Source organism: Geotrypetes seraphini, chromosome 14, assembly GCF_902459505.1.
Source record: "Geotrypetes seraphini chromosome 14, aGeoSer1.1, whole genome shotgun sequence".
Lineage (NCBI taxonomy): Eukaryota > Metazoa > Chordata > Amphibia > Gymnophiona > Dermophiidae > Geotrypetes > Geotrypetes seraphini.
In genome coordinates this window covers 69,509,871-69,533,641 of record NC_047097.1, presented here as the reverse complement: position 1 = coordinate 69,533,641, position 23,771 = coordinate 69,509,871, and the positions used below count along the sequence as shown (strand labels likewise).

Below are 23,771 nucleotides of genomic sequence, written 5' to 3'. Positions count from 1 at the left end.
TAGGAACGGCGACCAGTACTGGATGCAGTATTCCAGATGCGGGCGCACCATCGCCCGATATAGTGGCAGGATAACTTCCTTCGTTCTGGTAGTGATACTTTTTTTGATAATGCCCAACATCCTGTTCACCTTCTTTGAGGCCGCTGCGCATTGTGCCGCCGGCTTCATTGTTTTATCCACCAATACCACCAAGTCCTTTTCTAGGTTGCCTTCCCCCAGTACCATCCCTCCCAGCGTATAGTTATACACTGGGTTCCCTTTCCCTACGTGCATAACTTTACATTTCTCTACATTGAAGCTCATCTGCCATTTTTCTGCCCACTCACTCAGTTTGTTCAGGTCTCTTTGTAGTTGGAAAATGCATTAGGATCTGGGGAATCGAGAAGGTGTAGTTAGATCAATTGACAAATTTCTTGAATAGCATGATTTTCAATTCTTTCATGAAGGTTTTGTAGTTGGGCATTGTGGTCATCAGATTGGAGAGGTGGTGGTCTAGTCTTGCTGCTTGGGTTTCTAATAGTCCGTCATATACTTTTTTGCATTCTATGGCTTTGAATGAGGGGAGGGGGGGGGTAAAGTGTGCCTTGTTCTCCATGTTTAAAAAGTTGTTGCTACTGCTGTGCTGTACACGTGTCCTTGTGTGACAGAAGTATGGCCAAACATGTTTGGATGTATCTGCTTTAAGGCATATGCTGGTTTAATACGTGAATATCTTTTGAACTCATTTCTCTTTACTATTTCAAAATGCTTCAGGAAATCTCATGCGCTATTTGCGTTCCTGTCCGTTAAGGGCTGTAAATCTAAGAGATTTCATCAGCGTCTTTTGTCCTTTCAAGCAGCTTCTTGGGACAAGGATTTGAATCATTTAATTGCATCCTCCGACACCTATCAACAATTTAGATGTGCTTTATACACCTATCTTTTTATTAAATCTTTTGGAAGTTAGATATATTTTCTTTATTCCACTTATTTTGTAGATCCTTTATCTTTTGTGAACTGCATAGAACCAGTGGTGTACCAAGGGTGGGGGGGATGCGGACCGCTCCGGGTGCCAGTCCTAGGGGGGTGCACAGCCAGCCGGCCGGGTATAGAACCTCCCGTGCTGCTCTAAACGGCACCTGCACCTCAGTGCAGCTGGCGTACTTATTCTGAAGCAGTCGGAAGCTGCGATGAAGTGCAGGAAAGACCCGCGATGACTGCCATCTACCGCCTCTACTCTGGAAAATGTAAGTGACGTTGGAGGGGGTGGACCGGCAGCCGCAGTCATCGTGGGACCTTGCCTCAACTCCCTGCATCTGCCGGCCCACTCCCTTAATGTCACTTACCTCTTCCGGAGCAGAGGCAGCAGAAGCAGTCATCGCGGGACCTTGCTGTTTTGGAGGGAGAGAGGAGCATAGAAGGGTGGTGGAGGGAGAGAAAGTGGGTCAGGGTGGTATGGAAGGGTGGTGGAAGGAGAGAAAGGGGGCAGATGCTGATGAAATTGGTGTGCAAGGAAAGGAGAGGGGGAAGGATACTGGATGGAATTGGGTTGGAGGGAAAGAAAGGAGTCAGATGCTCATGGAATTAGTGTGCAGGGAAAGGGGAGAGAGACATAAGGGGGAAGGATATTGAATGGAATTAGGTTGGAGGGAAAGAAAGGGGGCAGATGCTCATGGAAGTGAGGGGAAGGAAGAGGAGAGAATGAAATGCCAGACCATGGAGGTGTGGGAGAGGGAAGGGAAGAAGAGGAGAGGAAAGATGCCAGACCATTAGAGAAGGGAAGGGAAGAAGATGAATGCCAGACCAATGGGGGTGAAGGGAGAAATGGAAGGGGGATGCATAAAGTTTCTGGAAGGGAAATAGAAGGAGAGAAGAGGCCATATAGAAGGGGCAGAGAGAGGGTAGACAGTGGATGAAAGGAAGAGAGTGACAAGAAGATGAGGAAAGCAGAAACCAGAGAAGACAAGGTAGAAAAAAAATTATATTTATTTATTTGCTGTAGGGGAGATGCATCACTGTTTCTGTGGTGCTGCATTGTATGCAGAGTCCAGCTTCTTGGTGGTTCAATTTAACCTTTGTCTACGTATTTTTATTTTATCCCCCCTTTTACAAAACTGTAGAGCGTTTTTTAGCGCCGGCCGTGGTGGTAACAGCTCTGATGCTCAGAATTCTATAAGAGTCTGAGCTGTTACCACCATGGCTAAAAACCACACTACAGTTTTGTAAAAGGGGGAGGTAGTTTGTGATTACATATTCCATACTAGGCGAAGGTGTTTTCTGTGTTTGAAAGACATGGTTTTCTGTTAGGATTGACGGTGTAGGATTGATCTGTGCTGGTCTGGCTTGTTTAGTTTTACAATGGGTGTATTGATGTACTGCTCACTGCAATATGTAAGATGCTGCCTTTTCCTAGGTACTCATGTGTGACGTGTGGCTTGTTACTAAAAATCATGTTTTTCATACAGATGGGGGGCTGTCAAAAAATGATGGGCCCTGGGTGTCACATAGGTTTTCTATTCCACCTTTACCTATTCAAGGTCGGATTACATTACAAGGTTGGGTCAGTTACCCAGGAAGCTACAATGGACAGTTTGACAAGGACATTCAATAGAGTTGCTAGTACAGGTAGGTCAGTACAGTTATTAATATAGCCCCTTCCCCTTTTACTAAACCGCGATAGTGGTTATTAGTGCAGGGAGCCGCGTTGAATGCTCTGCGCTGCTCCCGACGCCAAACTCTATCACGGTTTAGTAATAGGGGGGGGGGGTATAGTTAGGTCATAGTTACAATTACTGTACATAGCAACAAGTTTAAATAGGTCATCTTGGACTCACTGTTATGTCTCAGGAGTGCAATGGACAGTTTAGAAATGGGCTTTTACAATTACCATTTCAGTTACTTTCAGGTTGGCTCCCTGTCTTGGTACAGAAATGATTTAAAAGTTTTCTGAACCCGAGATATTGGTCACAAGATCTTAGTGTGAGTGGTAGTTCATTCCAGCATTTTGCTAATTGATATTGGATGGATACATTCATTTGCCTGGTAGACTTTATCTTGTTGCATGCTGAGAATTGTAAGTGGCAAAGATTTCTGGTGGAATATCTGTTGGAGGCACCCTGGAGTAGGGTAGCCAACTCTGTTAGGTAGTCAGGGGCATTCCCTGTCAGGATCTTAAAGGCAGTGATGCCTAATTTAAACTTGATCCTTGCGGTTGTGGGCAGCCAATGTGGTGTCATATAGTAGGGCTGTAGGTGTTCCGATTTCCATAGTCCATATATGAGTCTTATTGCTGAATTTTGAACTAGTTGTAAATGCGAAAGCAAAGAACTAGTGTTACATTACAGTAGTCTAGTCGAGATAGAATTAGGGATTGCACTAATATTTGGAAAGCCTTTGTTTCAAAGTATTTTCAGTTGGATCTTAGCTTTCTCATCACAAGGAAAGAATGTTTTATTATTGATTATATGTGGCTCTTCATGGATAGGTGGTTATTCGTTTCTACTCCTAAGATTCGGGATTGTAGTTCTAAGTTTTCCATGATATGGACACATTTTTTGACAGTGGTGAGGGTGTTGGCTAATGAAGCTGTTACAAGTAGCATGGTCGTTATGTTATCTGCATAGCTGAAATGTTTCATATAACACACCCAACAAAATAAAAGGTTAGTTTCTTGAAGAAAAGGTTTATCCAACAAAAATATTTCTAGGTGAGAGGGGTCCCATTGCTGTCCAGGCACTTACAGGGAAATCTAAGGAAAATAAGTTGCCCCCGCAGTCAAGACCTTAGCCTTAAGCTGTAAGAACTGCTTCCTAAGAAGTTGAGTGTCCCTGGGCACGTCTGGAAACATACTGTATTAATTGGTTGACCACAAAACAGTCTTCTTGGGAAAACATAATTTCAAAATCAAAATTTTCTCTGCTTCTGAAAAAAAAAAAAAAGGTTACTAACAAAGTAGCATGCCTGGTAATTACATCTTGAAAAGATTCAAGGAACTGAGACAAGTCCAAACCATTGGGTGCTGATTGATCTATTGGTTTCCTCGGGGGTCTCAAAGTCCCCTCCTCGAGGGCCGCAATCCAGTCGGGTTTTCAGGATTTCCCCAACGAATGTGCATGAGATCTATGTGCATGTACTGCTTTCAATGCATTTTCATTGGGGAAATCCTGAAAACCCAACTGGATTGCGGCCCTCAAGGAGGGACTTTGAGATCTACATAATAGGTAAAAATTGCTTTACTACTCGGGACCTTGCCAGGTACTTGGGACCCGGGTTGGTCACTGATAGAAACAAGATACTGGGTTTGATAGACCTTCGAATTGTCCCAGTATGGCAATTCTTATGTTCTTACCTATTCTCAACTGACAATAAGCCAGCTTTAGACTATTATAATATGTCTTTCAAATGAGCAGCCATTTTGAAAAGGAAATGCAACATTTTACAATTGGGAGCCAGGAAAAGGTTTGTAGAGGAAAGGAGCTCGAGCTAGTTTCTTTATTTTTGATATACCATCTATCAAAACAAATGTCTAGACAGTGTACAATATAAAAAGATTGTAAGAGACAATTAAAATAGGTAAATAAAAGCAATATTTTATCAAATATTAAAAATACTAGCCAAATTTGGATCAATGTACTTGAGATGGAAGGAAAGTAGGGGAGGGAAAGGTTGTTTAAAATACATCGAAGTAAAATTAATTTTTTAAAAAAAGGACGGTACATGGGGAGTGGCATACCTTGAATAACTCTGTGCATCTGTTTTGGCAAATCAATAAATTTTACATTGTGAAGGAAACGGGGGTCAAAGGAACTGCACCAGCAAGTAAATGTATATGGTAGATGTGCCTTGGGGTCCTTACTCGTTATGGCATCCTATGGTTATGTGTTCCTATTCATCTGTAAAGAGACCAATTACAGCATTAAAACATGATGCATTCCCCCCCCCCTTCTTTTTTTTCCCACACAGGGATACTGTCAAAAGCGAAGACTTCAAATTACCGAAGAGGCACCACTTCTCATCAGCTGGACGTATACATACAAAAAAATAAATTATTTTAAGTTCACTATTTCTTTGGCGCCAGAGAAAACGAGGTTCCTTTTGTTGTAAGGAACAGTTTTGTTGTTGTTATTGCAGGTCTTCCATAGACTGGCTGAATTAGGACCACAAACACAGGCTTCATCTTTAATTCATTGCTTTCTCAGCCAAAAAAGACTCTCAGGGCCAAATTGTGTATAGGACACCCAGTCTCAGCAGCTTTTGAGAATCGCACCCGGGTCCCTCCTGATTTTTGAGAATCCCTCCTGACCAGTCCCTCCTGACGGAACCCCCCCCAAAAGGTCAACGGCAGGAGGGATGCCCAGTCCCACCTGTCGGAACCCCCCCTGAAGATCAACAGCAGAAAGGATGCCCATTCCCTCTTGCCAGAAATCCCCTGAGAGCTTACCCCCACCCCAACACCCCCCAAGCTCACCCGGATTCCCCCATACCGGATTTCTTGCAGGCCGGCCAGAGAGATGCTTATTCCCTCCCGCTGGCAGGCCTGCCTCCACAGAATGACGGACTTTCCCCTTCTCAGTGCATCCTGGGATGCACTGGGGAGGGGCCTAAGGCTCTGATTGGCCCAGGCGCCTAAGGCCCTTCCCATAGGAGAGGTCTTAGGCGCCTGGGCCAACTGGAATCTTAGGCTCCCCTCCCAGTGTATTCTGGGATACATTGGGAGTGGGCTAAGACTCCGATTGGCCAGATCCCTTAGGCTACCCTCCATGGGAGTGGCCTAAGGGATCTGGCCAATTGGAGTCTTAGGCCACTCCCAGTGCATCCCAGATGCACAGGGAAGGGGAAGGGCTGCCATTCTGTGGATGTGGGCCTGCCAATTGGAGAGAGTAAGCATCCATCCAGCTGGCCTACACGGAAAAGGTATGGGGGATCTGGGTGGGCTTGGGGCGTGTTGGGGTGGAGGCAAGTTTTCAGGGGGGGTTTCGGCAGGAAAAAGTGGTCATCCTTCCTGCCAGTGATCTTTGGGGGAGGGGTTCCGACAAGAGGAACTGGGTATACCTCCTGCCAGTGATCTTTGGGGGATGGCGGCAGGAGGAATTGGGCACTCCTCCTGCCGCATTCATTCGAAGGGGAGCTTCAGGGGTTCTGGAAGAAGGGAATGGGCATCCCTCTTGCCGGTCGACTTCATGGGGGATCAGGGTCCCTGCTGCGGCCGCTAAACTGATCGTGGCAGGGAGATTCCCTTGCTGTGATCAGTTCAGTGGCTGTGTTTATTTGAAAGGTTCAAGTCCAATATCAGCTCTTTTTTCCCTTTGTTTTTTTGTTTTTTTTAATAATTCTCAGATTTCCAGGAACAAAAAATACCTACTGTACCTAAGTAACCTCGCTTTTATAAAAACGCGGAAGAGGTTTGTAGTGCTGGCCGGCACTCTGAATGCTTTGTGCTGCTTCGACGCTCACAGGAGCTCTATGCCTGTCGGAGCAGTGCAGATCATTCAGTGTGCTGGCCGGCACTAAAATCCTCTTCCGCGAGTTTGTAAAAGGAGTGGTGGTGGTGGTGGGTTTATATTAGACACCTTCAAGCCTGAAGGCTATTGAAGTGGTATACATACAGGCACAGTAGGTATTTTCCGATCCTAGAGGGATCAAATTTACAAAAAAAAAAAAGTAATCATTGAGTTTGAACCTGTTTCCCTCGGTTTATAATCCACTGCACTAACCATTAGGCTACCCCTTTGTTCTGCAAAGGTATCTGTGCAAACACATTTTTAAAAATGATGCCAGACAGACATACATTTCCCTGCTTTTTGTCATTTTAGAAGTTGGACATTTCACTTTGGAAAATGACTACCGTATTTTCACCCATATACCGCGCACCCGTGTAAAATGCGCACACGGGTATAGCGCGCGGGGAACACAAATTTATGTAAAAAAAATTTAATATAGCGCACACATGCGTATACTGCGCATGCTAAAACCTCCTCCCGCCTACTCCGAACCGGCATCCTCCCCCCCGCTCGCTTACCCGCGTTTTACAACTTTTTTTTTTCAAGTTTATTAGGAAGTTTCAAGTTTATTAGGATTTTATATACCGCCTATCAAGGTTATCTAAGCGGTTTTTACAATCAGGTACTCAAGCATTTTCAATCCGATCCGGCATCCCCCCTGCGAACCGGTGCTGGGGGGATGTAGGATCACGGGGGAGGGGGGGTGACGCGAGCGGGGGGGAGGATGCCGGTTCGCAGGGGGGATGCCGATCGGATTGAAAAAAAAAGTTGTAAAACGCGCTCACACGTATAACGCGCACAGTTATGCACGGTTTGTAAAATCGTGTATAACGTGCGCGTTATATGCGTGAAAATATGGTATTCATTTTGGATGTTTTCAGTGTAAAAAAGTCTGTCTCACAGTTATAATTGAACAGGAAATTTAGATGTTTTTCCTGTTTGATGATGACTCTGAGATGGACAATGTTTTTGGATGTTATAGGCAGGGCTTTCTTTTGGACTTAGGTGTGTTGGTTTTTTTTTTTAATGCACCTCCACATGTAAGTTCTTTTAGGTTTCTGAGGCTGACATCGTACTTCCTACACTTTTCCAGGTCTTACTGCATCTGCTCACGTAGAACCGATGTTCCAGCCATCATGCTGTGGCTTTCTTCAGGGTATCCTATGAGGTCTTTCTTTAAATATAAAGAATCTTCAAACCCAATTGGCCACTACTGTATATATAGAGACCTCACAGCATACCCTGAAGAAAGCCACAGTAATGATGGCTGAAACATCGGTTCTACCTGACCATTACATTACAATTTACTTATATACGACAGGGCCGTAAAGCTGTGGTTTACAAAAGAAGTTGAACAATGAGATGAATTAACGTAATTACCTAAAAGTAATTGGTTGAAGTCATAATTAAGGTGTTTCAATCTTTGTCCCAAGACGCTGCCTGATAGGACAGACGGCGACGATGGTACTTTTTAAGCTTGCATCCTCTTACCGATGGGAAAATAAAATTGGCATGTGAACGTCTAGTATATTTTATTAGAAGCGAATGAGAATGAATCCGTAAAATAATTGGGAAAGAGTCCCAACAGGGTTTTGTAACAACAGCAACCAAACCTAAGCTTAATCCGAGCCTCCGCTGGCAACCAGTGCAGTGCGCGAAAGAAGGCAGTGATAGGATCATACTTCTTTAGGCCGAAAATCAGCCTTTCTGCTGCATTCTGAACAATACACAGCCTCTGCCGATTTTTCTGTGTTCCCGCCAAGTAAACAATATTGCAGTAATCTAATTGGCTCATTAGAAAAGTCTAAGGGCTCCTTTTACTAAGGCACTCTAGCCGTTTAAGCGCACGATAAATGCTAACGCGTCCATTATAGGCTATGGACACGTGAGTGTTTAGTGTGCCTTAGCAAAAGGACCCCTAAATGAATTAACATCAAAATATGCTCTGATTGATCGGAGCTTCCGTAGTGTGTGAAATCCCCTCCTCACTAAGGCATCCACCCGATTCCTCATCGTCAGATTCTGGTCCAGGAGTACACCTAGGATCTTTATAATGGGATCAACTGGATGGATTTTAAGTTTATTCAAGTTTCAAGTTTATTAAAAATTTGATTAATCGCTTAATCCACATTCTAAGCGATTTACATAATACTAAAATTACAATAAAAAGGGGAATAATACATTAAATAGAACTGAACATACTATTGACAAAACTATTGACAAAACAAAAACATGAGGAAAAGCATGGGTAAAAGTTACAATATGTTTTAAAGATAGAGAAACAAGTAGGGAAAATACATAAAGAGAGGGAAAAGGCTAAATGTTTCAGTAAAGATTAAAAATAAAAAGAATTATTATTAATTAGTGTAGAAATGATTAACTAGAAAAGGCATCTTTAAAGAGAAAACTCTTCAGCTTACGTTTGAATTTTTCTATGTTTGTTTCTTCCCTTAAATAGATAGGGAGAGAATTCCAGGTTTGGGGGGCTGAAACAGAAAAGATAGCTTGTCGTCTAGTGTTTATGAATTTAAGAGAGGGAACCGATAGAAGATGTTGTTCTGTAGATCTTAATATTCGACTAGTGGTATATGGAATCAAATATTTATGAATAAATGCTGGGGTTTTGAAAAGAAGAGTTTTATATGTAAGTAGGCATATTTTATAAGTTACACGATGTGTGACTGGGAGCCAATGGGCTTCCCTAAGAAGAGGTGTCACATGGTCGAATTTCCTTGCTTTGGTAATCAATTTTATAGATGTGTTTTGAATAATCTGAAGGCGTTTAAGTTCCTTTTGAGCAATACCGTTATATAAAGAGTTACAATAGTCTATCTTAGATAAAACGAAAGAATGGATAAGAATTTTAAGAGACTTTTCACAAAGAAATTGAGAAATAGAGCGAATTTGTCTAAGCCTAAAAAAAGATAATTTGACAACACTGCTGATATGGTCATGAAAAGTGAGTTTATTATCAAATATAATTCCTAAGATTTTTAATTTTTTTAACTTCTTGTAACGGAAAGCCCTTAATAGTGATTGGGAAATTAAGACTTAAATTATCTTTCCAGGGAAAGAGCATTGTATTTGATTTATTTACATCCAATGCCAGACGATTGATATTTAACCAATCTGATATTTTTTCTAATTTCATGGTTATTGTTGAAATGTCCAAAGGATTATTAGTATCAATGGGATGTAACAATTGAATGTCATCGGCATAAGCAAAGACATTAAAGCCGATGGACTGACAAAGAGTAAGGAGTGGTGCAAGAAAGATATTAAATAAAAGTGGAGATAATATGGGATGTAACAATTGAATGTCATCGGAGTGGTGCAAGAAAGATATTAAATAAAAGTGGAGATAATATGGGATGTAACAATTGAATGTCATCGGCATAAGCAAAGACATTAAAGCCGATGGACTGACAAAGAGTAAGGAGTAGTGCAAGAAAGATATTAAATAAAAGTGGAGATAATATGGGATGTAACAATTGAATGTCATCGGAGTGGTGCAAGAAAGATATTAAATAAAAGTGGAGATAATATGGGATGTAACAATTGAATGTCATCGGCATAAGCAAAGACATTAAAGCCGATGGACTGACAAAGAGTAAGGAGTGGTGCAAGAAAGATATTAAATAAAAGTGGAGATAATATGGGATGTAACAATTGAATGTCATCGGAGTGGTGCAAGAAAGATATTAAATAAAAGTGGAGATAATATGGGATGTAACAATTGAATGTCATCGGCATAAGCAAAGACATTAAAGCCGATGGACTGACAAAGAGTAAGGAGTAGTGCAAGAAAGATATTAAATAAAAGTGGAGATAATATGGGATGTAACAATTGAATGTCATCGGAGTGGTGCAAGAAAGATATTAAATAAAAGTGGAGATAATATGGGATGTAACAATTGAATGTCATCGGCATAAGCAAAGACATTAAAGCCGATGGACTGACAAAGAGTAAGGAGTGGTGCAAGAAAGATATTAAATAAAAGTGGAGATAATATGGGATGTAACAATTGAATGTCATCGGAGTGGTGCAAGAAAGATATTAAATAAAAGTGGAGATAATATGGGATGTAACAATTGAATGTCATCGGCATAAGCAAAGACATTAAAGCCGATGGACTGACAAAGAGTAAGGAGTGGTGCAAGAAAGATATTAAATAAAAGTGGAGATAATATGGGATGTAACAATTGAATGTCATCGGCATAAGCAAAGACATTAAAGCCGATGGACTGACAAAGAGTAAGGAGTGGTGCAAGAAAGATATTAAATAAAAGTGGAGATAATATGGGATGTAACAATTGAATGTCATCGGAGTGGTGCAAGAAAGATATTAAATAAAAGTGGAGATAATATGGGATGTAACAATTGAATGTCATCGGCATAAGCAAAGACATTAAAGCCGATGGACTGACAAAGAGTAAGGAGTGGTGCAAGAAAGATATTAAATAAAAGTGGAGATAATATGGGATGTAACAATTGAATGTCATCGGAGTGGTGCAAGAAAGATATTAAATAAAAGTGGAGATAATATGGGATGTAACAATTGAATGTCATCGGCATAAGCAAAGACATTAAAGCCGATGGACTGACAAAGAGTAAGGAGTGGTGCAAGAAAGATATTAAATAAAAGTGGAGATAATATGGGATGTAACAATTGAATGTCATCGGAGTGGTGCAAGAAAGATATTAAATAAAAGTGGAGATAATATGGGATGTAACAATTGAATGTCATCGGCATAAGCAAAGACATTAAAGCCGATGGACTGACAAAGAGTAAGGAGTGGTGCAAGAAAGATATTAAATAAAAGTGGAGATAATATGGGATGTAACAATTGAATGTCATCGGAGTGGTGCAAGAAAGATATTAAATAAAAGTGGAGATAATATGGGATGTAACAATTGAATGTCATCGGAGTGGTGCAAGAAAGATATTAAATAAAAGTGGAGATAATATGGGATGTAACAATTGAATGTCATCGGAGTGGTGCAAGAAAGATATTAAATAAAAGTGGAGATAATATGGGATGTAACAATTGAATGTCATCGGCATAAGCAAAGACATTAAAGCCGATGGACTGACAAAGAGTAAGGAGTGGTGCAAGAAAGATATTAAATAAAAGTGGAGATAATATGGGATGTAACAATTGAATGTCATCGGAGTGGTGCAAGAAAGATATTAAATAAAAGTGGAGATAATATGGGATGTAACAATTGAATGTCATCGGCATAAGCAAAGACATTAAAGCCGATGGACTGACAAAGAGTAAGGAGTGGTGCAAGAAAGATATTAAATAAAAGTGGAGATAATATGGGATGTAACAATTGAATGTCATCGGAGTGGTGCAAGAAAGATATTAAATAAAAGTGGAGATAATATGGGATGTAACAATTGAATGTCATCGGCATAAGCAAAGACATTAAAGCCGATGGACTGACAAAGAGTAAGGAGTGGTGCAAGAAAGATATTAAATAAAAGTGGAGATAATATGGGATGTAACAATTGAATGTCATCGGAGTGGTGCAAGAAAGATATTAAATAAAAGTGGAGATAATATGGGATGTAACAATTGAATGTCATCGGCATAAGCAAAGACATTAAAGCCGATGGACTGACAAAGAGTAAGGAGTGGTGCAAGAAAGATATTAAATAAAAGTGGAGATAATATGGGATGTAACAATTGAATGTCATCGGAGTGGTGCAAGAAAGATATTAAATAAAAGTGGAGATAATATGGGATGTAACAATTGAATGTCATCGGAGTGGTGCAAGAAAGATATTAAATAAAAGTGGAGATAATATGGGATGTAACAATTGAATGTCATCGGAGTGGTGCAAGAAAGATATTAAATAAAAGTGGAGATAATATGGAACCTTGTTTTGACTAAGAGATGATTCCAAATTGTTTTGACGCGGGGAAGCGATCTAGGTTGATTATGTTCTCATGCTTTATAAAATCAGTGGAAGGAAGCCCCATTCTGGGTGTGTGATGGGATGGGCAAGGAAGAGTCCATTCTAATGTTTGCTTGCAAAATAAAATGGCCTGGGTGGCAGAATGTTTCGAAATGAATGAATAATAATAATAATAACAGTTTATATACCGCAGTACCGTGAAGTTCTATGCGGTTTACAACAGATTCAAAGAAGGATACAAATTGATTGAACTTAAAAGAGGAGAAAGATGGTGATTAATAGATCAAGAGAACCGTTATTGAGGAGGAGGAGATGTACGGGTCAGCTGTCTAGATACTTCAGGAACAGATGTGTTTTTAGGCGCTTCCTGAATTCCTCATAAGTACTGGACGAAAGCAATTGTTCTAGATTTTTACCCCATAATGCTGCCTGATGTGAGAGAAGGTGATCATGGTGTTTTTTCAGTTTACAACCCCTAACTGGGGGGGGACACGTAGTTCGAATGTGAGCTTCTCTTGTGTCCGTTGGCTGAGAAGGAGAAAAGGTCAGTTATGCTCACCCTAGAATATGCAACAGACTGAGGACTGAAAGATGTGCCTTTCAGGATGATTTTTAATAGACATTTAAATTAGTTTAAAGAGTTGGACTCTACTTTGTCATGGAAATGGTGGGCACATGAACTGAAACAGACGATCACACAGATTGTGAATGAACGTTTAAAAAAACTCTTCTCTAGGCCCAGTCCATTTCAACAGACATAGCTGCAAAGGAAGTCGAAGCAATCTGCTTTATGATCTGGCCATTCCTAAAGCAAGAAATGTGTGTTCAGTTGACTGGTTTGATAGTTCACACTGTTACAGTTATGGAATACGTTTTATGAGCGTCTGAAAAGTACAATATTTGTTCTATCAATACGGATTAGCTGAACAAACCCTGAGCCCTGTAAGGGCAACTGAATTGTACAGGTTAAGTCTCGTAAGTGGGATTAATATCAGGTTGTTTGACTTGACTTCATTTCTTTTAAACTTAATAAAGTGACTCTACGCTGATGGAGCACTTGGAGAAGGTATTTGTTGCCTGCATTTTGAGCAGGTAATTAGAGGGTCCAATTACTTGTAAGCATTGGAGATTGAGCCTTTCTGTTCTTAAAAACAGATAATGGGCATTTTGAATCGACATCTTTGGCAGGACAAGACTGTTTTGATTCCCATTATGTAGGTTCCAAATTCCACAATGTTATATATCATTACTGAAATTGTATGAATATTTCATCATTGCAACATTCAGGAAGATGAATTTTTAAAATGAAAGAAAATGCTTGGAAAACATTATAGTGATGTGCAGTCAATTGAAATGACATAGGATGTATCAGCGATTCCTATGTCATTTCATAACATTTTCTAAGAACAGTAAAATCCCCCCCCAAATTGCTCCATCTCTTCTGTTATTAGTATTTATTTAATTTAACAGATATATAGCCCTCTTATACCTTATACCAGGGGTGTCAAAGTCCCTCCTCGAGGGCCGTAACCCAGTCGGGTTTTCAGGATTTCCCCAATGAATATGCATTGAAAGCAGTGCATGCACATAGATCTCATGCATATTCATTGGGGAAATCCTGAAAACCCGACTGGATTCCGGCCCTCGAGGACCGACTTTGACACCTATGCCTTATACTAAGCCATCTGGACTACTGTAATATTGCCCACCTGGCAATCCCCCAGAAGAAGTTGAAGAGACTACAACTGGTGCAGAACGCTGACTTTTGGGTTGAAGAAGTCCGATCACATAATGGAGGCACGTGCGAAGTTTAAGTTGGGATGTTTCTGCTTTAAGGCACTATACGGTTTAGCCCCTAAATATATAACTGACCTCTTCTGCTTCTCAAACAACAAACATAAGAGAAGCTCACACCCAGGGCAGGATTAATTCGTTGAGGGCCCCTAGGCACACAAGTGCACTGGGCCCCCTGCCCACCCCACCCCACCATGTGCCCAGGCGGAAACAGAAAGCTGCGTCAGAGGGGAGCTTTGGGCAAGCAGCACCGCTTGCACAATTACAGTTCCCGTTGCCTTTCTTACCCGCGTTGCCGATCGATGCTGGAGGGACCCATCGCCGTTTGGAAAAAACAATGTTGATGCCTTCCTTCATCGGGCCCCCCTGACCATTTCGGGCCCTAGGCACGTGCCTACTTGGCCTTTTAGTTAATCCTGCCCTGCTCACACCCGAAGTTTGTCTCCCCACCGGTTAGAGGATGTAAATTTAAAAGACACCATCAACATTTCCTCTCTTATCAAGCAGCATCATGGGGCAAAGACCTGGAAAAACTACTTGGGCATACAAACAGCTCTGGCGAATTTAGGAAACACCTAAAAACATATCTGTTCTTGAATTACCTCGGTAGATGATCCGCACAATCTCTCCCACAGCAACCGTTCTCATATTCTGTTAGTCACTAACCTCCAACTATGGAAGCTCTACTCAATTGTAGCATCTTTTAATCATCGTAAACCATCACATAGAACTTCACGGTCCTGCGATATATACGGTAAACCGCTATTATTATTATTATTATTAGTTGCAAAGAGTATGTCGTATTAGTAAATTTAACACTATTTATGAAGAGTATACCGTACACTTTTTCAATAGTCCACATTCTTGAATACTATTGAAAAATACTACCATAGTAAGTGGAAGATAAAGACCTGCACGGTCCATCCAATCTACCCACGAAAGTGACCAGAGTTAAATCTGGCACTCTACCCAGGTTCCACTTCTTCATGATCAAACACTGGTATACTTAGGGACTCATTTAAAAAAAAAAAAAAAGAAGATGTCCAACAACCATCAAAATTCGGCACTTGAACATTATAATCACTGGGTTGTGGAAGTGCCAGTTTTCAAAACCATCTTTCTGGATGTCTTGCAAGGTGTGAATCCAGAGATCCAGGGGGGCGTTTGGGGAGGCGTGCCCTAGATGGGTTTCGGGAGTGCTTAGACTTGGACATCCTGCACCTATCATCAGACCTTTTCAAGACGTTGTGAACCACACCTGTTTTAAAAGTGTCTAAGTGCCAAAAAGGTACCCAAAATGACCAGATGACCACTGGAGGGATTAAATAATGACCCCTCCCCCACCTCCCAAAAGTATGAATGAAACAGTGCACACCTGTCTCTAGAACAGCAGCATCTGGTATAGGAAAGGTGAACTGATCCCTAGAGCTGTTAATCACTAGCTTTTAACTCTGCTAAGCTCACTCAATTTGTACCATCTTTTAATCATTGTAAACCGCATAGAACTTCACGATCCTGCAGTATATAAACTGTTGTTATTATTATTAGAACATCACACAGGTGTCTTAAGTAGCCTGGTGGATGGGCTAATGAGCTATAGAGAGGAAGACCCAAGACCATAAGCCCATCTAACCACTACATTTATGGTGGAAAGTATGAGCACAAAAACCCACCAAAATCCTGCTATACTGCCATATACAGCATATGCTACCTGCAGCCATAAGGGCTATTGGGGTGGTAGGCAGGTGGGTATAGTAGGTTTTGGGAGAGTTTTGGAGGGTTCATCATAAATTATAAGGTGGTTATGGTGAGATGTACATATAGCACCATTTATGTGAAGTTCACAGAAGTGCTCTCTAAGGTGCCCCACTGCTTTTATTGATATGTCCATGTGGCCAGTCCATTACAATGCTGGACCCTCTTACGTTCAAATGGTCTAGATTAGGACGTTTTCAACTTGGATATTTCAATGGTTGAAAAAGGGGAATAAAATTAGGAGTCCTAAGGTTGGAAGTTCTGTCAGTCAAGACATCCAAGTAGATGATTAAAAAAAATTAAATTGGATGTCCAGCAATTTCAAAAATGGACGTTTCTCTGCCTCTAACTTTGGACGTCTTGTGGGAAAAGGACTTAGACATCCTTTTCAAAAATGGCCCTCTGTTTTTTTCCCTGCCAGGTTTGTGATGCAGACTGTCGAATTCTGCCTTGCACTGGTCCTACTGCCCAACTTTTGGAGTTGCCGTTGATGCTCACTGCCACCTTGATCCTGCTCTGCTTTACGCCATTCACAGGGCCCAGGCAGTAGAAGTCTGGCTCGTGCTAGTCTAACTAGTCTAACTTCCCAACCTCTGAAGTTATCATCAAAGTTCACTCTAGTTATGAGGTCAAAGTTCACTCTCGTTATGAGGTCACAAGTTTTGCTTTAATTGGATTCCGTCCTTTTTCTATATAGTGTTGCTCTATGTTTATCTGGGTCAGGATCAGAGATTCAGTGGCACTTAACCACAGAGAGCCACTGAGGACCAGATTCTGCAAACGGCGACTAAATCAAAAGCAGTGCGAGTACGAGTGGCTTGTCAATCATTCTTAGGCACCGTTACCAGAATTGCAGCTACTAGCACCTAAGAAAAACTTAGCCGCCGATAATGTAGGCCAGATACTAGGGACCTAGATTGACCACCGTGAAAACGGGCTATTCTTATGTTCTTACATGAGCCAAGTATTGGACAATCAAGCCACTGTGACATCACTGCTGAGGTTGGCCCTGAGGCATTATGACATCACAATCTCAGCTCTGGAATGTTGCTTTCATTGGGGTTCCGGAATCTTGCTATTCTTTGAGAGCTGGAATGTTGCTACTCCTTGGGATTTGGCCAGTAGTGACCTGGATTGGCCACCGTGAGAACGGGCTACTGGACTTGATGGACCATTGGTCTGACCAAATAAAGCTATTCTTATGGAGAATTGTGCATAGCGGCGCCTAAGATCATCTTCGTCCCTAACCACACCTACTTGGACCTTAGGCGATGCTAGGCATCATACTGTAGATGTGATTCCAGCGCCTACCATGGTAGCTGCCTCCTGATACCTACTTTTTTAAATGAGTTTTTAATTGGTTTTTTTTTAACAGTGCGGTCAATTACCTCACCAATTAAAGCAATTAAGTTAGGCGGTTGTAAGACACTTCTGCATAACTTATGGCGCCGTTTACAGAATATAACCTTGAAGATTTACTTGGACTGCCATGGTACTCTCTGCTTAGTGCTGGGTGGTCCAGAAGCAAGGTCAGGGTGGGACCGGGAGTTATCCAGCCACCACCGATATTCAGTTAAGGTACCCTTGTAACTACCAGGATAACTTAGAGAAGGAAAAAAAAAAAAAATAATGGCCAAGTTAACCAGGTAGGTATTTGGGTCTTGGCACTGTATGTTAGATGTACCTGGGCCACTCCCAGCAGCTACCTCAGACCTGGATATTCAGAACCAGTACCCAGATAAGAGCTGGCACTGAATATGTGAGTCTAATTCAGCTGGGGACAGCCAGCATTTAAAATGTAGTGGCTTAGTAAGGGGGGGCAGGGGGGTGGTCTGCCCTGGGCAAGGTCTTGGTAGAGGTACAAGCACCCGTCCTCCTCTCTGCCCCCCACCTGCTCCTTCCCGACCCCCACCCCCGCTGCATCCGTGCATTCTTTCCCTTCCCTCCCCATGTACCTCTTTAATTTTCCCTACGCGAGCGGCTTTACGAACTTGCTGTCCGCGTTGGTGCCACCTCTCTCTGACGTCGCTTCTGGGCCCCCACGCCTAGGAATTGGCATCAGAGGGATAGCCGACACGACGCGGACAGCAAATTTGTGATGTTGCTCCGCCTGGAACATGAAAAAGCTACGGGGGAAGGGGCACACATGCGTGCGGTGGGGAGGGGGGGTGGGAAGGAACATGGTGGTGAAGAAGAGTGCAGGGGAGGGGTGCCATTCACCCTCGCTACGCCATTGATGCTGACTATTGTCTCCTCTCTCATTTTTTCCTTGCAACCCCTATAATATTAAGCAACGTGTGTGAAGAGCACTAGAGTCACTCTAAAGTTAGAGCTCTTACCACCACCTGTTTACCAAGCAGTAAAGACTCCCATGCTAACCACATGCTAATCAGTTACCATGCGGTGATGTAACTGTGCTATCCAATTAGCGCTGGGAATACCTACTCTCTGCCAAATAAGCCCCCAGCAATAAAAAAATATTTTCTATTTTTTTTAGGACATGGACAATATACACCAAACACAAAACTACCATGGGACCCCCCAAGCGTACCCCACAGTAGTGGATTTCAACCCGCATTAAGCATGCCTTAGTACACAGTAAAAAGGCCCCTGAATAACCAAATTCCTAAAATGTCAACAGGAAACTAGGTATAACTCAGTGGTTCCCAAACCTGTCCTGGGGGACCCCCATCCAGTCAGGTTTTCAAGATATCCCTAATGAATATGCATGAGAGAGATTTGCATATAATGGAAGTGACAGGTATGCAAATCTCTCTCATGCATATTCATTAGGGATATCTTGAAAACCTGACTGGCTGGGGGTCCCCAGGACAGGTTTGGGAACTACTGGTATAACTCAACAAGCGAAGAAGACGGAACCTCAGCCAGCCTTGCAAGCATTATGAAACATTGGCAATTGTTGAGGGGAGAAACAAAAACCTGCAAACAAATATGGCTGTATCGTATCTGACTAAACATTTACAGGGGAATCGTTAAAAAACAACCCAACCCTCCCCCTATTAGCAAAATCCCCAGGCTCAGCATAAGGAACTGTGCCCTCAGTGAGTTGTGGCGGCCATTCTGAGGCTGGATCTTCAACAGTGAAGCGGGAATGGACATCGCCTCTGCCCATTTGCTCCCCTAGGCTACGAAGGAGCTTCAAGGTAGGCCTGGAAGTGTTTGTGCTCAGTCTATCATTTGTATTGGGGGGGAGAAAGGGGGATTGGGATAGAGGAGCATTCAAAACACTTCCAGTACTCCATGGAGATTAACCATATACTGTAGACCAGGGGTAGGCAATTCTGGTCCTCGAGAGCCGGAGCCAGGTCAGGTGTTCAGGATCTCCACCATGAATATGTATGAGATAGATTTGCATGCACTGCCTCCTTGAAATGCAAATCTATCTAATGCATATTTATTGTGGATATCCTGAAAATCTAACCTGGCTCTGGCTCTCGAGGACCGGAATTGCCTCCCCCTGCTGTAGACGGATGGATAGAGGAACATAGAAACGGAATGAATCTTAAGCTATGTAAAAATAAGAGTGAAAATGATTTAACTAAAAGAAATAAAAGACGGGTTGCTTTAAAAATGACAAATTCTGGATGAAGGACTCTGAATAAGTGCTGAATTGTACAGCAAATGAAATAATGCCAAAATGTTCAACAATTCTCAAATAGTCCATTAAATATCTGATCTGAAAAATGAGTTTCAAACAGCATTTGAACATAATTAACCAGACATCAGTAGCTCCAAGCCAAGAATGGTCTTGCCAAGTCAAAGTTTGGAAATAGCAGTTAAGTGACTTGTACAACTCTCACACTCAAGTCCATCTCAGTAACTTTGCAATAACTTGCTCAAAAAAATTCCCTTATTAGATGATAAAAACTGTTTATTATCATGTAGCAGGAAAGCAATTAAGTGCATTCCTTCTAGACAAAGAGATCATGTATTTTTAAGCATCAGGAAGGTAATTTTCCACCTCAGCTGATAAACTATGCATGTGATGTCAGGATTTGGTGTTTGATTGGTCTGCCATAAAAGAAAAATGATCTGCAAAATTAAAGTTTTTTTAAAAAAAATGAAAGCTGCTTTTTCCCATTTTGTAATTAACACAGGTATTCCAATTTAATGCTAGTTGCTTTTGTTTTATCAAGATATAATTGTTTAAATGGTAAATACCGAGCTACACACGTGATATGATAGTGCTGTTAAATTCTACACAGAATAGGCAGAGATTATGGGTAGAAATGTTGACAAAGGCCAAAATATTTTGCTCAGAATGTAGGAGGGCTCAAAGCTACTCTGCCTGGGGGGGGTCACAATCACTGCTGACCTTTCTGAAGTGCCACTTACTAAATTTATGGCGTGTATGTTGTGAAAAACATAAGAATATAAGAACATAAGCCTAGTCATGCTGGGTCAAATCAATGGTCCTTCTTGCCCAGTATCCTATTTCTGAGGGTGGGTGCCCAATTCCTCCTACCGCCATCCCCGAAGATCACCGGCCGGAAGGATGCCCAGTTCCTCCTGCCAGAACCCCCCCTGAAAACTTACCACCACCCCAACACCCCCTAAGCCCACCTGGATCCTCCCTGTACCTTTTTCTTGAAGGCCAGCTGGAGAGATGTTTTCTCCCTCCAGCAGGCAGGTCCTCCTCCACAGAATGACGGGTCTTCCGCTTTCCGATGCATCCTGGGATGCATGGGGGAGGGGCCTTAGGCACCAGAGCCAACTGGAGTCTTAGGCCTCCCTCCCGGTGCATTCTGGGTGCCCAGATGCCATTAGAGAATTAGCGCTCAGGGTGCTGCATTTAAGTGCCAAATTTGTGCAATAAGAACATAAGAATTGCCGCTGCTGGGTCAGACCAGTGCTCCATCGTGCCCAGCAGTCCGCTCACGCAGCGGCCCTCTGGTCAAAGACCAGCGCCCTAACTGAGACTAGCCCTACCTACGTACATTCTGGTTCAGCAGGAACTGGCCGGGTCTTCAGGATATCCACAATGAATCTGCATAAACTTGATCTGCAGATTGCCCTCTGAACTTCTTGAATAGCAATACAATTGGTGCCGTATCCTCATACCTTAAGGCAGTATATATAAGAAGAACAATTTCAGCATATTAATTTGTATTCTTCCTCTGGATGCTCACTGTGAATAATTATTATGCAAGCAGACTGATTTATGAGCACCAATAAAAATAACACCAATAAAAGTAAAACCAGTAATACCAGATATTAGCTGTTGACTTTTTCATCACACCTTGAACACAAACTCATATTTTTTTTTAAATCACATCTGTATTTTGTCATTGTCTTTTATGACCGATAAGGTGCAATTTTACAAAGATATGTAGAGGAAAGGAGAATCCACATGTTCAGGTTAGAAACTGGGGAATTCCCATCATGTCAAACACAGAAGCTCTTGTAAAATAGATATAAGATGACACGTCAAAGCCCCTCTAAGTACAGAAAGAACAGTGACTTGAGAAAGCTACTTGGGGGGGGGGGGGTACTACAATCTACCCTATACAGACATGGAAGCATGGCCAGATGGTCAAATTTGGGTGGGCATGGGATTCATCCTCTCTGGCTCCACTCTCTGCCCCTTCCCGCCTACCTGCCAACCCAAAATATTAAATACCTGAGCTGGCGGGGATCCCTAAACCCCGCTAGCTGAAGATTCCCTCCTTCTTGGGCAGCCAGCACTCTTCTAAACAGCAGCTGCCTTGCGTTGGCACTGCAGCCAGCAGACTGTGTGTGCACGCTCAGCCCTCGTGCATGCACAAAAGCTGAGCATGTGCAGAGGGGCCGGCGTTGGCGTTAGAGCCCGCTGCCATTTGGAAGAGTGCCGGTTGCCCAAGAAGGTGGAAGTCTTTACATTGCGGGGTTTGGGGATCCCTACCAGCCACAGCAAGACACATAGAAACATGATGGCCCATCCAGTCTGCCCATCTGCAGTAACCATGATCTCCTCCTCCCCCTAAGAAATCCCACGTGCCTGTCCCATGTTTTCTTCAGTTCAGACACAATGGAACCTAAGCGCAGGACTGGGCAGAGCTTTGGGTTTCAGGCCCAGAAATAGCTAAGAAAAAGGACAATTTAAACTAAATCAGTAATTTAAAGAGAGGGCACGGTTGGGCAAACTGGAAGGACCATTCGGGTATTTATCTGCCGTCATTTACTATGTTACTACGGTTCTGAAAGTGGGGGCAAGGTTTCGTTAAAATTTCTGTGCAGATGCTTTGTAAAGTATGGTGGGATTATTATTATTTTTTTTTTTGTGATCTAAAACATCTTGTTGAATTTTTTTTTTCGGGGGGTGAGAGAATGATCAGTTCTCATTGGTTAAATCCAGCTCTCATTGAAATTCTGCAACACCTTCTTTTTAATTTGATTTATTGGGATTTATTAAGGCATTTTAAACATCTTCCCTGGCTGTCCTGGCAGGGTCACAGTCTAGCTGTGGTATCTGGGGCAGTTGCCTTGTCCAGGGTTACAAGGAGCAGGCTGGGATTGAACTCAGAACCTTGGGGTGCTCAGGCAGCAGCTCTAACTTCTAGGCCTCTCCCCCCCCCCTACTTTTTATCGTCTTAGATTATACTTTCTTACATAGTTCACAAAATATTGTGAGCTAAAGTCTGTTGGTGATATTTCCGTTATTATTGTTTCATTCAAAATTGTCTCTTTGGATTATTTTAATTTAAAAAACTGTTATAATTTTTTTTTTTTTTAAAAGAGAGGCATTGAACTCACGTTTGGCAATTTAGAAACCTTGAAATATGCACTTTGCTCACAATGTCACTATAAGGCTTAGAATATTTGGAATGAAGCCATCTCAGCATAATTTAGACTAACCTACTCTCACCATTCCTAAACTTCTTCAAGCCACTAAAATCTTGCTAAATTAATCCTACTTTTAAAGAAAATTTCTAATTAACCACTCCTAATTAGTTCTCTTAATTGGTATGTAATTATACGTTTTAATAGTATGTCTTCAAAGTTGCATTTGTATAATTAAACAATTATGTCATAGCTCTTGACTTTTAAGAATCCGAGGGAGCTTCGTCTATTCAGTTCAAAATAGAGTGGCAAATTTTGCATTTCGTTTGGATGAACAAGCAGCAATGATTATTCCCATACTGCATATATAACAAATTCTTCCCCCACGCAATCTCTCATTTCTTTAGTACAGGGTCCCGCAAACGTTCTCGAACCAAGGCACACTGAAGGAAGTGCCTGGACGTTGCCATCACGTCAATGTCCGTGCATGCGCGAAGGCCCTCCAGACGGGCCCTGAGACGTCAGTGGGGAGTGCCAGCAGGGAAGAGGGCTGGAGAGAAGGAGAGGCACTGGCGCCCGCTGATTGCCTAAAGGACGTGCCCCTCGCCACAAGAGGCATGTTCTGTAGGCAGACAGCCTGTGCCGGCACCTCTCTGAATATACATAAATTTAAATTAATATTCCCTTCCATTAAAGGGATTCAAACTTTAGGTAGGCTTTAGCATCTACTAGGGTGAAAATCTGGAATGATCTTCCTTCAGTTGTTAGAACTCTCTCTTTGCTGACTTGTTTTAGAAAAATCTTGAAAACGTATCTATTTGCAAAATATTTTACTGATAACTGATAGAAATCTCTAGCTCAGTGGTTCCCAACCCTGTCCTGGAGGAACACCAGGCCAATTGGGTTTTCAGGCTAGCCCTAATGAATATGCATGAAGCAAATTTGCATGCCTATTACTTCCATCATATGCAAATCTCTCTCATGCATATTCATTAGGGCTAGCCTGAAAACCCGATTGGCCTGGTGGTCCTCCAGG

The 23,771-nt window shown here is 42.2% G+C and overlaps 1 long non-coding RNA gene across 2 annotated transcripts in view; it reads left to right on the top strand.

Annotated features, from left to right (window-relative positions):
• LOC117348490 overlaps nt 1-23,771 on the top strand; it is an 85,023-nt gene that overhangs the window by 17,041 nt on the left and 44,211 nt on the right. For both annotated transcript variants that reach the window (XR_004537000.1, XR_004537001.1), the window contains exon 3: nt 4,942-5,078. This is a non-coding gene — a long non-coding RNA (uncharacterized LOC117348490). The remainder of the gene's footprint in view (nt 1-4,941; nt 5,079-23,771) is intronic.